Source organism: Podarcis liolepis (genome assembly GCF_965112155.1).
Source record: "Podarcis liolepis genome assembly, chromosome: 1".
NCBI classification, from domain to species: domain Eukaryota; kingdom Metazoa; phylum Chordata; class Lepidosauria; order Squamata; family Lacertidae; genus Podarcis; species Podarcis liolepis.
In genome coordinates, this window is record NC_139554.1 from 19,829,164 (window position 1) to 19,842,164 (window position 13,001).

Consider the following 13,001-nt stretch of genomic DNA (forward strand, 5'->3'; position numbering starts at 1 on the left):
AAAGAAAAGTGGGAAGCACCTAAATATACTAGTGTGACTGCATAAGGAGCTTACAGATGAACTGAGATGTAAGGAGAGAAGGTATAAGAAATAGAAAGGAGAAATCACAAAGTAAAAGTATATATGAGTAGCCAAGAGTTGCAAGGAGAAGGTCAGGTGGGCCAAAGCTCAGAATGAACTCAGGCTTGCAAGAGAGGTTTAAAATAATAATAAATCTTTCTTTGGCTATGTTTGAAGCAAGAAGAACAAGCAAATAGTATGGGCAAGTATTATAGTTGAAATAATGTTCAGGTGGCGCACTTGGAACACCTCTCACTAGGCAACAGTCATTTTTGCTCCATTATATTCCTCAACAGTGTGTTACAATGATCTAACTTAGACATAACTAGGGCATGAATGACTGTTCAGTGTCATTGCATCTGCCATTAATTTTTCTCCCCCCTCCCTCCCTGCACACTTCGTTTCTTAGCAGCCATTTCCTATTATATGTTTCCATCCCTGCTGAACAGAACTAAAATGAACATGCCTCTAATTTATTTTGAACACAAAGTTTCTGCTGTGTGGGAACACAGAATGATTCAACAGCTGATGTCCTTCCTCATTTGGTAGTGCTCTAATCCACCACAAACTGCTGTTTATTTCAGCAAGGTTGCTTCCTTTTAGTGATCAGGCAGTGCCACTAAGTTTGTAAGTACTGCATAGATGAAATTTTCTAAGAAAACCCAAGGAACAGGGGACATACAACACCCACGTCCAACCTCAAAAATAAAGAAATTAGATTCTCCTCTTATTTAAATGAGGGGGCACTGTTTATCAAATAGGAGAAAGGGAAAAAATGAGTATGGATACTTTAGTAATTTACAAATGGCTGGAACCAAAAAAGTATGAGTACTTTGCCCAGGCAGCAAGGCTTCCTGCCTCTTTCCTGCTTAAGACATATGTACCCAGAAGCTCTTATAAAGTGCCAGGGACAGCAGGCAATGGATGTGACATGAAGGCTGGGAACATCAACCCTGCTATGTTGCAATCCCTTGCAGACTACCACAGAGCCTGGAGACAGGCAGGCAGGTTGTGCATCCAGCAGTGACCAGAGGAGGAATGACCACTGGAAGGAGTGCAGAGAAGAAACACCATAGCACATCTGCAGCAGCACAACCAGATGCCTTCTGCCCCAGCTACAACAAAACACGTCTCTTCCACATCAGTCTCTACAGCCACAGCCAGCACTGCAACTTCCCAACCGTTTGACTTCACCCCCAAAGGAGCACTCCTCCAATGACAGATGGGTGCCAACCAGAGTTGAAACAGATAAATTTCCAAAGCATAACATCTATTATTTATTAAATTTGTATACCGCCCTTCATCATAAGATCTCAGGGTGGTACACAGAATAAAATTCTTCTCAGGCCTTTAGTACACTTTTTTTTTTTTTTGTGAGTTACCAGAAGATGACATGTAATGTCAGATTCTGTGGGTTTATATGCCACAAACCCCATAATAATATATGAGAAATCCTTATTTAGAACTCATTAACAAAACTCCCATTAAGCTATTTCACCTCCTCTTTATTAAAAACAGGTAAATGGAAGTACAAAACAAAGTCCACACACATTTTTACATGGGACAAATTGCTCTTGAGATACTCTTAGGCATTTTATCTGAATGTGCAAAAGCAAAATAATAATAATGCAGAAATACAAAAGAAATGCATGCAGAAGGTCCTAGGTTCAAGTCCTGACATTTCCAGTTTCAAAGAAAATCAGGCAGCAGAAAAAGAGCCCTGCCAGTCAGAGTAGACAGTCCTCTGGGCTAGAGATGAATCAGTGGTGTGACAGAACTAATCATTCAGAGCACTAGAACTACCAAGTGAAACCTATACAGGATATTGACTTCTAAAAATATCTTCCACCTGGTTATAGTAAGACACTTTATTATATGAATGCATATAAATAATACATAATTTAATTCCACTTTTCCACAGCTACGGCATACTGGGTTGACCTTTTCACATTCAAGTATCTACAACTCCTAAAATCTCCTTCCTTGTCAGTCACTCGTCAGTGCAGATCCCGTAAGCATATATTCTCAAATTGTTTATATTTAACTTAATTTATTCAGTTACATGACTACATTGTTGCTATTCTAGCCTCACAGCAAGTCTGCAAGATAGGTTACCAGGAAGACAGCAATTTATTAGAAGAGCCCTCTGTACTTCATGGATAGAAATGTGAACCTGGATTTCCAAGACCCAAGAATATAGGATAGTTTACAATTTTTTAAAATGGCTTGCAAGATAAGAGGCACAATATAAATCAATTATGGCATAATAAGCTGTTGTGGACTACAGTTAGCTTCATCAGATCAACACTAGCCCACAAAATACTTCCCTGTTATAAACATGAACCTTTAAGATGCCAAACATTGCTTGTGTGGCAAAAGCCGAACATAGATCCCACTCTGGAATATATTAAGCTACAATCCTAAACAGTCTCACTAGAGAGTAAGACCTTTTGAACACTACAGAACGTCCTTGTGAGAGCATTGTACTGTCCATCATGATGGCTAAATGGAACATTGAAGTTCAGGGGCAGTGTACCTTCCAAATAGCTGATACCAAGGTCAAACATTGGGACAAATTACAAGATGACATCTCACTGCCCTGTGAAAAGCAGAGTGCCAAAGTGTGTGCATCCTTTTGGACAGATTCAGCATGGCTCTCTTGCAGTTCTGTTGATACATGACAGCTCTAAAAACTCTGCCACTACGATGCCTTTGCTTTGCATTAAAACTTGTTGACCTGGAGTATCCTGAGCTGCGTGTGTGTGAAAATAAACCAGGAATACAACCCGCCACATTTACACCAAAGTGAATTCCCTTTGGAATGGGCTTCAATACAAAGCGAGATAATGAAAAAGCCTCCAGCAGGCGAAGGTTGTGTGTGAGATAAAGTGTGCAAGAGCACACAACCCCTTTCCCCCATCTCCAAAGCCAGCACGGTGCAGTGGCTGGTGCAGTTTTGGCTGATTGTCACCTGCAGCCTTCAAGATGTGTCGGATTGCCACTCCCATCAGCTCAATGCCATGGTCAGCGGTGATGGGAACCGTAGTCCATAAACATCTGGAAGGCCAGAGGCTCCCCAACCCCTGGTGAACATCCCCATTTGCGGTGCAGCCCTAACCACGTCTATTTAATTGCAAAGTTGCTTTGGGTTTCCCTGGGCAAGACAAAATGACAAGAAATGTAAGAGATAATAAGAAATCTTACTGAATTCCACGGGGCTTATACCCAGGCCAAGTGGGGTTAGGGTTGCACCCAGCCACACACTGAGTGGCCTTGAGCCCTGTTTAGGGAAGTTTTTAATGTTTGATGTTTTATTGTATTTTTATTATTTTGTTGGAAGCCGCCCTAGAGTGACTGGGGAAACCCAGCCAGATGGGCGGGGTATAAATAAATTATTATTATTATTATTATTATTATTATTACTCCCTGCCTCTCTCCTGAACATGCCTCACTCCCAATGGTTCGCGTGAGAACAAAATGGGCGGCAGAGAGACATAGCCATCTAAGCTGCCTCCAGCACCTCCAAGGATAGTGAGCGCAGCTATAATGATTTTAAGGAATCTCAATAATGGGGAGGAGGGCAAGGAGTGGAATGAGATGCAGAAGCACTTTCTTCTCCCCGTTTGTATCTGATAAAAGTGACTCTAGCCCACCCTCTATTAATAATAATTAGTAATAATAATGTGCCACAAAACTCCCTACTTTCTTCTGCAAACACCCCTCGGGAAATCCTCACAGAAAAGTCCCCTCCCGAGTGGCTCCGCCTACCCCGCAACCTGCCAGCCCACGTGTAGAACCGGGAGGGGCACCCAAGGGTCATCTAGTCGAACCCCGCCTCACATCGCCTCACCAGCGTTGCCCTCCCAACCCTACCCTGGAGGCTGCTGTTATTATTATTATTATTATCGTCATCGTTATTTACACTGTGCAGCTGGGAATGCTGAGGGGGGGGCGAAGAGAGGAGCGAGCAGCCTGGGCCCGCGGCGTCCTAAGCTCGCCTCGCCCCCCTCACAGGCGCCTGCCTCCCCTCAGGCTGCAGCAACGGCCTTTCCTTACTTTTGTTTTTACTTCTGTGATATACCTCCCTGCTTCCCTCCTCTGCTCGCTCGCTTCCTTCCGCCCGCTCTGAAATTCCCGCCGCGAGTCTCTCGCTCTCTCCGCTTCCCTGTCAAAGTCCAGCGCTCGGCTTCCTCTCTTTCCCGCCCCCGCGCGACGCGGCACCTCATTGGTTAATTAATCCACGCGCCCTCCCGTCCGAAAGTGACGAGGCTTCTTTTTTTGTAACGTTTGCCCCACCTCGGCCGCCGTCGCAAGGCAAACGGTCTCCTTTCTCTCTCCCCCCCCAACGCCACCCGCGTGCTGCGATGCATTCAGGGAAGTGTAGTTTTATTTCCCGCGTAGGTATGGCGTAGGAACGGCCGTTTCTCGCTTCTTCCCACCCCGCCCACTCCTCCTCTCGCGCATGCGCGTTTGAAGAGGGGAGCCGGTGCTAAGTTTGAATGTACAGTACTGTACATGCACTGGTAGCTGTCATGTATAGTATGTTGAATTGTGGTTGTTGTTTTAATGATTTCCCCCTGCGCCTCGTTTATGTCATAGTGGGTCTTCCCCCCCCCCCCCGTAAGCTGCCTTGAGTCCCCTCAGAAGAAAAGGTGGGGTATTATTATTATTATTATTATTAATACTTAATAGGACAGTACCCCAGTTCTAATCCCCTATAGCATTCCAATCCTATAGGGGATTAGAACTGGGGTACTGTCCTATTAAGTTAAGGTGCTACACTCAATATGCCAGCAAGTTTGGAAAACTCAGCAGTGGCCAGAGGATTGGAGAAGATCAGTCTACATTCCAATCCCAAAGAAAGGCAGTGCCAAAGAATGCTCCAACTACCGCACAATTTCACTCATTTCACATGCTAGCAAGGTTATGCTTAAAATTCTACAAGGAAGGCTCAAGCAGTATGTGGACCGAGAACTCCCAGAAGTGCAAGCTGGATTTAGAAGAGGCAGAGGAACCAGAGACCAAATTGCAAACATGCGCTGGATTATGGAGAAAGCTAGAGAGTTCCAGAAAGACATCTACTTCTGCTTCATTGACTATGCAAAAGCCTTTGACTGTGTTGACCACAGCAAACTATGGCAAGTTCTTAAAGAAATGGGAGTGCCTGATCACCTCATCTGTCTCCTGCGAAATCTCTATGTGGGACAAGAAGCTACAGTTAGAACTGGATATGGAACAACTGATTGGTTCCAAATTGGGAAAGGAGTACGGCAAGGCTGTATATTGTCTCCCTGCTTATTTAACTTATATGCAGAATTCATCATGCGAAAGGCTGGGCTGGATGAATCCCAAGCCGGAATTAAGATTGCCGGAAGAAATATCAACAACCTCAGATATGCAGATGACACAACCTTGATGGCAGAAAGTGAAGAGGAATTAAAGAACCTTTTAATGAGGGTGAAAGAGGAGAGCGCAAAATATGGTCTGAAGCTCAACATCAAAAAAACGAAGATCATGGCCACTGGGCCCATCACCTCCTGGCAAATAGATGGGGAAGAAATGGAGGCAGTGAGAGATTTTACTTTCTTGGGCTCCATGATCAGTGCAGATGGTGACAGCAGTCACGAAATTAAAAGACGCCTGCTCCTTGGGAGAAAGGCGATGGCAAACCTAGACAACATCTTAAAAAGCAGAGACATCACCTTGCCAACAAAGGTCCGTATAGTAAAAGCCATGGTTTTCCCAGTAGTGATGTATGGAAGTGAGAGCTGGACTATAAAGAAGGCTGATCGCCGAAGAATTGATGCTTTTGAATTATGGTGCTGGAGGAGACTCTTGAGAGTCCCATGGACTGCAAGAAGATCAAACCTCTCCATTCTGAAGGAAATCAGCCCTGAGTGCTCACTGGAAGGACAGATCGTGAAGCTGAGGCTCCAATACTTTGGCCACCTCATGAGAAGAGAAGACTCCCTGGAAAAGACCCTGATGTTGGGAAAGATGGAGGGCACAAGGAGAAGGGGACGACAGAGAATGAGATGGTTGGATGGTGTTCTTGAAGCTACTAGCATGAGCTTGATCAAACTGCGGGAGGCAGTGGAGGACAGAAGTGCCTGGCGTGCTCTGGTCCATGGGGTCACGAAGAGTCGGACACGACTAAACGACTAAACAACAACAACAACCCCAGTTCTGGGTGACCTGTTATGTAAATCATGGGATGGGTTGGGAAAGGGCTAGTTTAGGATTAGCTGCCGTTTGCATTTTTTCAAAATAAAAAAAATGCAATAGTAGGTTGGCGAGAGCTTCATGCAAAATAAGTAGAATGCATATTCATGGATGAGCTTGTTCACATTTTCTAGGTAGGCAGAACTGCGCGCAAACTCATTTCAGTCAGTGCAAAATGGGAGAAAGTGCATCAGTGGTCAGCGGACATATGTTAGAAAAGCAAATCTGTTAGAAAAGAACAAAAACTTATAGCGCAACCATAAGGAAAATACTACTGCAGCATTTTGGACTTTGGTTTAGAGAAAAGGTGAGTAACATGGTAGAAGTTTTTTAAAATTATGCAGGACATGGAGAAAGCGGATAGAGGAGAAATGTTGTCCCTCTCTCTTTCAATATTTTAATGTTGTATTTTAATTTTGTTTTTAAGTTGTATTCATTCAACTTATTTTTATTATTGCTTGTTAGCCGCCCTGAGCCCGGCCTTGGCTGGGGAGGGCGGGGTATAAATAAAAATTATTATTATTATTATTATTATTATTATTACACTTGAACTTGTGGATATCCTATGAAGCTGAACTTTGAAGATTCAGGATGGAAAAAAGAAAAGACTGCTTCACACAGCACACAGTTAAACTATGAATCTCACTCCCCCACTTAGATGGCTTTAAAAGAAGAAGAAGAAGAGAAGAGTTTGGATTTGATATCCTGCCTTTCACTCCCTTTTAGGAGTCTCAAAGCGGCTAACATTCTCCTTTCCCTTCCTCCCCCACAACAAACACTCTGTGAGGTGAGTGGGGCTGAGAGACTTCAAAGAAGTGTGACTGGCCCAAGGTCACCCAGCAGCTGCATGTGGAGGAGCGGAGACACGAACCCGGTTCCCCAGATTACGAGACTACCGCTCTTAACCACTACACCACACTGGCTCTCAGTGGTACAAATTCATAGAGGAGAGGGTGGTCAAGGTCTACTAGCCATGATGGCTATGCTCAATGCTTCCGAATACTAGTTGCTGGAACCATAGAGTGCTTTTGTGCTTAGGTTCTGCTTGCTAGTTTCCCTCATGCATCTGGTTGGCCACTGTGAGAAGAGGATGCTGGACTAAATGGGCCACTGGCCTGATCCAGCAAACTCTCCTTCCATTCTTAAGTTCAATGTTAAGCGTATATAACAAAATAGTATTGTGGCACTTTAAAGTCTATCAAATTTATTCTGGCATAACTTTTCCAGAGGTCAAGCTCACTTTGTCAGATGCATGAAGTGTTGGTGCTGACCTTTAAAGCCCTAAAGGGCCTTGGTCCAGTAATCCGAAGAAGCATCTCCACCCCCATCGTTCTACCCGGACACTGAGGTCCAGCGCCGAGGGCCTTCTGGCAGTTCCCTCGCTGCGAGAAGCCAAGTTACAGGGAACCAGGCAGAGGGCCTTCTCGGTAGTGGCACCCGCCCTGTGGAACGCCCTCCCATCAGATGTCAAAGAGAACAACAACTACCAGACTTTTAGAAGACATCTGAAGGCAGCCCTGTTTAGGGAAGATTTTAATATCTAAGGACTATTGTATTTTAATATTTTGTTGGAAGCCGCCCAGAGTGGCTGGGGAAGCCCAGCCAGATGGATGGGGTATAAATAATAAATTATTATTATATGAAATTTTAGCTGGCAGGTATATGAAGCAGAAAATTATGAGATGCAAAAATTACAGCCAGTGATCACTGGGGCTTATATATAAGAGGCACACCTTAACCTTTTACAGTAGCAGACTGCTGATCATTTACTGATCATTGCGGACACCATTGTATAATTAACAGCTTATATTTTGGGAATGATTCCTGTTCTTATGTAGCTGTGTTGTTTCATACTTTCTTGATGTCCCATGATCATAGAATCATAGAGTTGGAAGAGACCACAAGGGCCATCGAGTCCAACCCCCTGCCAAGCAGGAAACACCATCAGAGCACTCCTGACATATGGTTGTCAAGCCTCTGCTTAAAGACCTCCAAAGAAGGAGACTCCACCACACTCCTTGGCAGCAAATTCCACTGTCAAACAGCTCTTACTGTCAGGAAGTTCTTCCTAATGTTTAGGTGCAATCTTCTTTCTTGTAGTTTGGATCCATTGCTCCGTGTCCGCTTCTCTGGAGCAGCAGAAAACAACCTTTCTCCCTCCTCTATGTGACATCCTTTTATATATTTGAACATGGCTCATATTATAAAGTAGTTGTGTTCTATGTTGCAGTTCAAGGACTGCTAGGAGTTGCTTCTTTTTGCTTATTTGTATTTCTTATCGATAAAAAAAAATCAGTGTGGCGCGAGAAAATTTTTATTCTGAAAGTGCATATCCTCTGCTGTTTCTCTGATGAAGATAGGGACGTCCTACCATATGCTCCAACATTTCTCCATTGAAAATGGGGACATCCTAGGGAAAAGTGGGACATTTGGGGATCAAATCAGAAACCGGGACGGCTTCTGTAAATCCAGGACTGTCCTTGGAAAATAGGAACACTTGGAGGGTCTGAAAGTTTGGCCCAGGGAAAAGAGTTTGAGAGCCACTGTGTCTCCTACGTCAGTGGACAACCTTTCTATTTATCTCTGCAGACTGTTGGTAAGGTGCTCTGGGGTTAATGTGAGCAGTTAGAGTGGCGGCTGCCTGGCAATCACTGGAGGAGTTCCAGGAAATAAGACCCCATGTGTCAGAAGCAGAGGACCCTCAGCAGGTGCCCAAAGGTGCCAGCTGCTGATGTGAGCCCTCTCCAAGAGGGCTTCATATATATTCCCACTTTCTGGTTTCAATACAGTCATACCTCGGGTTACAGAAGCTTCAGTCTGCGCATTTTGGGAATACGGACATGCCAAAACCTGGAAGTACCGGAACGGGTTACTTCCGGGTTTCGGCACATGCGCAGAACCACTAAATCCCGCTATGCGCAGAAGCGTCGAATCGCAACCTGCGCGTGCGCAGACACAGCACTGCTGGTTGCGAACGTGCCTCCCGCACGGATCACGTTCGCAACCCGAGCGTCCACTTTATAACCTTTTCACACATCTGTATCCCTGGAAGTGCGGAATCGTTTGTGGGAGAGAGGGTTGAAAATATTCATTGTGGTTGCAAAAAGTTACACGGGAAGCAGGCCAACAATATTTTTCCCGGTGATATCAGGAGGCGGATGAATGATTCACTTCAGTAAGTTCAACTTGGGAGTCTCTTAAAGAGTGCCAAGCCTGGGAAATTATTTTGTTGTTGTTGAATGACATCAATCCAAATTAAAGGATTCTTGCGACTTACAAAGTGGTTATGCTTATTTATTTTATCGCCCCAATTTTTTTGTTGATGAGAGTGCTTTTTACCCTCTTACCTGGCCCATCATTAGGCCTTCCTTCTAATCACCTTCTGGAATATAGCATACGATGCCACCCATCATATACCTAATAGAGGCCCCCACAAACGGTACAGTCTTGCTATGGCTGTACAAAGGACTTCTGTTTATCATCAAACATTTCATGAATCCCATTACGTGTGAAAGAATTATTATCTATCCCGCTGCAGCAAAAACACTTTTCCCTATAATGGAATTTTTACTCTGGAAATTTATTTTAGTATTAAAAGGTTCCACTTTATACTGTCTACAGTTCAATCAGTGATCTAAAAGGCACTTACATGCTTTGAACGAGATACATAAAAAGCTTTTATTGCAAAAGCTTTGCAGTATCTACCAATTTTGCCATTGATCTGTTTCCATGTAAGGCAATCCTGGAAGGTGCCCAGGCTGTATAAAACCACATGGTGGGTTTTGATCTCCAGCCGGTGATTAAAGCACATTATGGAGGTTTGAAAATTTTCTTGTGGCTATTAGCATACCTCGAAACATCACTGTATTAAATGCTAGCGGTGTTCTTAATACATGCTATTTAAAAACAAGAACCCCAGAATCTATAAACTCCTTATTTATTACTCTGTTGCCGGGAGGACGTAAAGCTCTTGAATGAAGTGAGTTTGGCCTTTAGTGATAGAAGCTTTGCTGATCAAAGAGTGATTTCCTGAGGTAATTAGGAACAGGCACAATGCAGTGAGGTGGAAGGTATATGTATTTTTAAATCCTCATTTGATACTAATACTACTAATAGGCACAACCTCAGCCACTGCGGGGCTGAAAGGCTAGAGTGAATTCCTATTAGGGATGAGGAAGAAACTTGATAACGTCTACACTTAAAGGTTGAGCGTACCTAATTTGCAATTTCCAAAAATAGGCAAACCCAACGACAGCTGTCCTTCAAAATATGAAATGCTCCTAATTTTGCCACTCCGTTCTCCAGCCAGATTTGAATCTATTGGGTTAAAGTGTGCATAAGAATGTATATGTTACTGAAAATAACACACACACACACACACACACACACAAATGCATTATATTGTGGGATTGCTTTGTTAAATGTGTGCATTAGGCAAATTTGCATTAAAAATGTGTATATTGGGGGTGAGTTTTCATGAGGACACACATAGATAGATAGATAGATAGATAGATAGATAGATAGATAGTGGTACCTCAGGTTCAGAACTTAATTCATTCTGGAGGTCTGTTCTTAACCTGAAACTGTTCTTAAGCTGAGGTACCACTTTAGCTAATGGGGCCTCACACTGCCGCCACACAATTTCTGTTCTTATCCTGAAGCAAAGTTCTTAACCTGAGGTACTATTTCTGGGTTAGCGGAGTCTGTAACCTGAAGCGTCTGTAACCCGAGGTACCACTGTATATGCTAAGTGATGTGGAAAAGTGGGTGATCAAGTTGAAGACTGAAAAAATAAGAAACAGAGAAAGCAAAACTGGCAGATTTGCCCATCCTTAGTTCCTACCAGCAAGTTGGCTTAGGTCTGCTGAGATTATGACCCACCAGCCATGTAAGGTGCTGCGTCTGGGGCTTGCTCAATATCCTAATTTTGTTGCATCTGGAACTTTGGAAAGAGGAGAGGAATACTGAGCAGTCTGTCAGGGCTGGAAGATAGGAAGCAACATTGTACCGGGTCAGTTCAATGATAAAGAAACTCCAAAGAGGGGAGCAGTTGGCATTTAAATTGCCCAGCCACGGCTGCCACACAGGCCAGTATTTCTATTTAAATTAGAGTGATTATTTCTAAATTTGCACCTGTTCATCATATACCAGTTTTAACCCAATCTGTATCTTCTTTTGCTTTCTTCTTTGGCGATATATAAGTGGCCACCCCATGCCACCAGAACATGCTGGTGGAAGAATGCAACCCTGGGCAGTGTGTATGGAGGTCCTGGACTGCCCAGACAACAAGACCCCTCTCTCAGCCTCGCTGATGTGGTCCAAAAGAAAGGAAAGCAATACATTTGGCAGCAATTTGGCTGCCGGAGTTGCTGGAAGGAGGAGTACAAGTCGCCACCCAACCGCCTTAGAGACACCACTCTGGATTTATGTAGGGTTACTCCTTAGCGTTTCCTCTTCCTGAAGGCAGCGGAGGTTTAGGATAAGAGTTTTCCTTCTCCTAGATGGGCTACCTCTCCAAGTTTTTATATATACGCAAACATTTTAAAACAAACAGACAGTAATCAACCCCAGTGGTTTTTTTTCAGGGTACGCAGTACTGGCACCTCTTTTTTCCTTGTTGAAAAGTGTGGCACTTACACACATTTTTCTAGAAAAAAAGCACTGAGCAACTCTGTTAAAAACACTTAAAGCCATTTAAAAGTACATACGTACAACATCCACCCTTAGAAGACCCTGTCAGAACAAAATACTCTGCCTATCAGAAAAAGGAAAGCAGAGAGGGGTTTAGCCTAACTTCTGGTGGAAGGGAGTTCCATAGTCTGGGAGCAGACACCAAGAAGGCCCATGATATCCTGAAAAGTACACTGTGTCAGGAGCAATAGCAACAAGAGGAGGATGCAAGGAACTTCGTACTAGTAAATTTGCATGGTAGTTTACATGGCCTATAAAGAAGGAATTTAGATTATTTATTCATTGATTCCCTGATTACCAATCTCCTTTCCTGGCTGCTTCTTTTTTATATTAAAAGAAAAAGGTAAACAAAAGACACCCAACCTCCGAAAAACTCATCATAAGATGTCCCGTTGGTTCTCCTGCACAGGCAATGCAAGCTCAAAAAGTTAACGCACTGAGAGTTAACAAAAATACTGTTAATCACCACTGACATTCTCTCATTCTTTAGACAGGCACGCTAAGAGTTTAATCACATGCATTATTGTAATCAACCTGCCAATCACGTATTGAAGTGTTTCATTTTTTTTGACAGAATTATAATACTATTTCCCGCTCCCCATCCTACTCCCACCCTAAACCTAAAGCATGGAGATGGCAAGATTGATACTGTACCACAAAATAAAGGGAGGGGGGGGAATGGATGCTTCTCTGTAGAAAAAGACCGAGAACTCCTAATTCTTTTGTCCCACAAATCGGTTGCCCTGCAGAGACTGTCAAGAACTTGGTTTATTACAATAGGAAGGTGTCTTATACGCAATGAGACCATTGGTCTGTCTAGTCTACACTGAGCAGACTGGCATTGACTCTCCAGGGTTTCAGACAGGGGCTCTTTCTCCAAGCCCTACCCTGAGATGCTGGAAATTGAACTTCTGCATGCAAAACAGCTGCTCTGCCATTGAGCTACAGCCCTGTCCAAACCCAAAGTGGCTTATATATTAGGCGCCTAAATGTTTTAAACATTTTGAATAATAATTATTGCGTTGCTC

General features: G+C 43.6%; 1 protein-coding gene and 1 long non-coding RNA gene across 7 annotated transcripts in view; one reads left to right on the forward strand and one right to left on the reverse strand.

Annotated features, from left to right (window-relative positions):
- Nucleotides 1-4,440, reverse strand: part of VRK1 (VRK serine/threonine kinase 1) — a 41,177-nt gene extending 36,737 nt beyond the window's left edge. For 2 of the 6 annotated variants that reach the window (XM_083519311.1, XM_083519307.1), the window contains exon 1: nucleotides 4,142-4,349. The gene's annotated coding sequence lies outside the window, so the exon portion shown is untranslated. Of the gene's footprint in view, nucleotides 1-4,116 lie in introns of all 6 variants that reach the window. The other 4 variants (XM_083519306.1, XM_083519310.1, XM_083519308.1 and 1 more) reach the window with 4 other exon arrangements.
- A 67-nt stretch (nucleotides 4,441-4,507) lies between these two features.
- On the forward strand, nucleotides 4,508-11,739 carry LOC310699473. The gene is made up of 3 exons (XR_014522102.1): nucleotides 4,508-4,561; nucleotides 6,417-6,589; nucleotides 11,237-11,739. It is a non-coding gene; the product is annotated as an uncharacterized lncRNA (long non-coding RNA).
- Nucleotides 11,740-13,001: the final 1,262 nt, after the last annotated feature.